The sequence below is a fragment of the Mandrillus leucophaeus genome, unplaced genomic scaffold (genome assembly GCF_000951045.1).
Source record: "Mandrillus leucophaeus isolate KB7577 unplaced genomic scaffold, Mleu.le_1.0 Scaffold535, whole genome shotgun sequence".
NCBI classification, from domain to species: Eukaryota; Metazoa; Chordata; class Mammalia; order Primates; family Cercopithecidae; genus Mandrillus; species Mandrillus leucophaeus.
The window spans coordinates 1679920-1684332 of record NW_012105753.1 but is presented as its reverse complement, the minus strand read 5'-3'; the positions used below and the strand labels follow the sequence as shown (position 1 = coordinate 1684332).

At 42.1% G+C, this 4413-nt stretch overlaps 1 pseudogene; it reads left to right on the top strand.

Moving 5' to 3' along the window:
* The first annotated feature begins 718 nt into the window (after positions 1–718).
* On the top strand, positions 719–1539 carry LOC105551871 (annotated as a pseudogene).
* The last annotated feature ends 2874 nt before the right edge of the window (positions 1540–4413 follow it).

Here is a 4413-nt window from a genome sequence, read left to right as displayed (position 1 = left end):
ATGAGGTGGGCCAAAGACTTTCCTGCCAACTCACTCACCAAATGTACCGTGGAGTTGCCAGCCTGGGGCAGGGACAGCCACCACCTTGCCCTGCCCGGAGATGCTGTGGGGCACACATCGACCCTGAACCTCCCATATCTGTGCTCAAGCTCCCATTAGAGAAAAAGGCAATGGCAGAATGTTGCCTATCTCAGCCCCAATACTCTTGAGGTGACCACCTCAAGCAGGCACATCAGTTAATGGGGTGCAAGCAGAGAGGAAGAGGCAGGGTGAGGCCAGGGTGTGAGGGCATAGGAAGCAGGCAGCCATGAACCCATCCTGGGGAAGTGGGAGGAGGGGCGACCAGGAGGGAGCTGAGGCTCCATGTACCTGGCTCATGCTCCATTGTTCCATCGGACCTCACTGACGAAAATACAGATTCTAAAATAAAACTACAAGGAATGTCATGACAGAAAATGCTGAGCATTAAGCCCCATTATGGGGCCCTTCTGAGCTGGGGATCCTGTGTGACTGCACTGTTCTCACACCCTAAGACTGGCTCTGTCAGCAGACAGTGGGATCTGAAGAGAAGAAACTCTGAAGCAACAAACATTTTGTTATACTCTTCCTCCAGGGTCATGGGGACCTACTTACCATATGTTTCAGAACCTAGTGGGGCACTCAAGTGACTCTTCTCTGAAGAAGAAAAGTTGATTTATTCTGTGCACCTAGCGTAAAGATGGCTGGCAGTTTCTTCATATACATGGTGTCCGACATGGTGGAGCCCTACGACGCCACTCTCAGTCCACCAGCTCATAGAGAACACAAGCGAGACCTTTTGCGTTGATAATGAAGCTCTCTCTGACATCTGCTTCAGACTCCTAAAGTTACCCACACCCAACTATGGTGACCTGAACCACCTGGTGTCTGCCACCATGAGTGGGGTCACCACCTGCCTGCACTTCCGAGGCCAGCTGAATGCTGACCTTGGGAAACTGGCCATAAACATGGTCCCATTTACCCGCCTGCACTTCACGCCTGGCTTTATCCTGCTGACCAGCTGGGGCAGCCAGCAGTACCGGGTCTTGATGGTGGTTGAGCTCACCCAGCAGACGTTTGATGCCAAGAGTATGCTGACTGCCTGTGCGACCCCTGCAAAGCTGCTACCTAATGGCAGCTGCCATTTTCAGGGGCCACATGTCCTGGAGGGAGGTGGATGAGCAAATGCTTAACAGCCAAAACTACAACAGCAGCTACCTTGCTGACTGGATCCCCCACAATGTGAAAACAGCTTTCTGTGACATCCCACCCCCAGGGCTAAAAATGTCTGCTGCCTTCACTGGCAACAAGATGGCCATCCAGGAGCTGTTCAGATGCATTTCAAAGCAGTTCACTGCTATGTTCAGGCACAAGGCCTTCTTACTCTGGTGATTCGGTGAGGACATGGATGAGATGGAATCCACTGAGGCCAAGAGCAACAGGAACAACCTGACGTTCGAGTACTAACAGTACTGGGAGGAGGGAGAGTTTGAGGAGTGGGCCCAGGAGGAGGTGGCCTAGTAGAGCCTTCTGTTAGATAGAAGTGACATGAATTCTTGATTTACTCCCAGTGTGTTCTATGAAAGCCATGTCTTTCTGTGTGTGCACTTGCTGTGTGTTCACCTGTATTAAAGCATTTTCATAGCAAAAAAGAAAAAGTTATCTAAGTTATGAAAGTTTTGCATCACCAAGCACAGTAGTTAGGCAAAGAAAATCCTCTAAGAAATTCACACTTTTTGAAGAGGGTGATTAAATCATTAGTAAGATAAAATAACAGCAACGATAATAAAAGCATTGACACCTTCCCAAGTAACAGTGTTGCCACAGAGGAAAGCAACTTGCAAGTACATTTGTGCTCATTCAGATATGATTACTGCTCTTTGCTTTTAACTGGATTTGGTTGAAAAGAAAACTAATATAAATACATGTTTTTAAAAGTGTCCAATGAAGAAAAAAAGGAAATATAGTATATTTTATTGTGGGAAGTTATCAACTTATATTGGCCAAAATCTTCTGAAGATCACCAAGTAAAAGAATAGTAAACCAGTCGGGTTACAACTTAATGAGGAGCCTCAGCTTTTCTTTCCCAGAACACAGACTGGTAAGGAGAAGAGATAACTATTTTCTTCCATTGTTTCCCTCCTCTTTTCATCTAAGCACGTTACACTGAATATTCTGTTAGATTATATCACCCTGGACTTTACCTCCTCTTTCTTCTTTCAACAGCATTATGTTAGCACATTTTATACCGAGCATATTTTACTATGCTCCTGATTCATAAGTATATTATTTGAATTTAATGTTTTGTTGATGTCAACGTTGAGATTATCACAGTTTCATTAAGCATATTTCATGCTGCAGTGTGTTTTGGTCACTGGCTCACGTTATAGCAATAAGGATTCTAGAAAAATAACAAATATATTAGTTTTATGTGGCATAAATCACTGTGCAAACATTCAATTTTATTTCACAGTCTGTTTATTATTCCATCATTCCCTCCCATGATGTTAATAGTTTAAATTTTAATACATGGATGAAACATACAATACACAAGTTGTTTCATTTGGCTATTTCAATATAAGAAAACAAATACAAATGAAAGTGAAGTTTTTGCCATCTGCTACTTTGAAGAACTATTATTAATGCACAATCTAATTATTGTACAACTATGTGGTTCTCGGCCTTTATGTTACTTTATCTTCTTGTGAAAAAAAAATGCTTTAAAAAACTTCTACCTTCAAAGAGCTCTGGAGTCCTCAATTCCAGGGGCTTCAGTATGCTTCAGTAACTGTCTAACCTCGTCAATTCCAATGGATTCAATACACTTTAGTAAATCCCTCCCATCGCCCTGCTTTGAACCTTGTCTTCAACTCTAACATTAACCCCAAAATACTACTCTCTGACAAGTTCTTACCTTGCCAGCCCTTGCCTCATCCATTGATCCTTCCTGACCTCAAGTCCTTCCCTGCCATCCGGGACACTACGGTTTACCACTTGGCATATCATTTCCCTCTAACAAGTTTAATTCTCTAGAGCATGTGTTTGATTTCATAGGCACTAATAAACAATTTCTCAATTTTTTAATTGGTCTTTGTCCTTCTTTCTTATGTACTCTCTTACCGTTCACTGTAAGCTCCCAGTCTAACCCTGATCTCCTCCTTCTCAGCAGGTGGTCTTGCCTTAGATACCACTGAATACTTAGTGAAGTCTCAACCATCTTCTTTTTCTCGTCCATGCTCAGAGTAAGAGGTATGTCTCTTCCCCATTGATTCTCTACTTTTCTCATCATCTCAGGCCTCCCAGAACTTCCCCTTCCCTCTCCTTCGAGAGCTTCCCCAACTCCCCTCTCCTGTGTGTTCAACCTCTTCCCCTTACTGGGTCTGTTTTTCACATTATAAGCATGCTCAACTTTGTTCACCTTAAAACAATGCAACGAAAGACACCTTCTGATCCCACAATACCTGACCAGTTTCTCTAACACACACAGGGCTTACATTTCACGTCTTATTTTCCCTACCTCACCCTCATGCTACCTCTCTTCACCTAGTTAAATCCAACTCTTCTTTTGGATATCAGGGCACGTATCAAACCTTGGGGAAATTATCCTGACTGCCCAAGCCTGATCAACTTCCATTGTCAAACACTTGCAATGAACTGTTCAGAGAATTGTTGTAATTTTAATTATACATATGTTAACGTGATTCATTTATTTACTTTTATTCCCATTACTCTTTAAGCTTTCAGAGAGCAGGCACCATATTATTTTAGAACAGCATTTTACCCTCAGTGTATTATACAGATCCTAGAATATATTTGGTGTTTGACAAATATTTATAAATGAATGGATATGTTCATTGATTGTATCTCTTAAATCCTCTTCTAAAAGTATATTGTAGTTCATCCATTGCTCTGGTATGCATGTGGGTGTCCCTTAAAATTTGTACGGTGGAAATTAACTCCCAATGTGATAGTACAGCCTTTAGGAGGTGATTAGGACGTACAGCATTTAGGAGGTGATCAAGTCATGAGGGCTTTGCTTTCATGAATAAAATTAGTACTTTTATGAAAGAGGTTGAAGGGAGCTGCCTTGCCCTTCTGCCATGTGAGGACACAGCAATAAAGTGCCACTAATGAAACAGAGAATGAGCTCTCATCAGATACCAAATCTGCCAGTACCTTGATCATGAATTTCCCAGTCTCCAGAACTGTGAGCAATAAATTCTGTTGTTGAAAAATTACCTTATCTAAGGTATTTTGTTATAGCAGCAGGAATAGAGTAAGACATATTCAGAAAAACAAATATGAGTCTTTCAGCAAAATAAAACACCTAATTTTGTCCTCATATTAGTAATGCTAAAAGGCAAAAAGCATGCACAGTGAGAAAAAAAAAAAAGG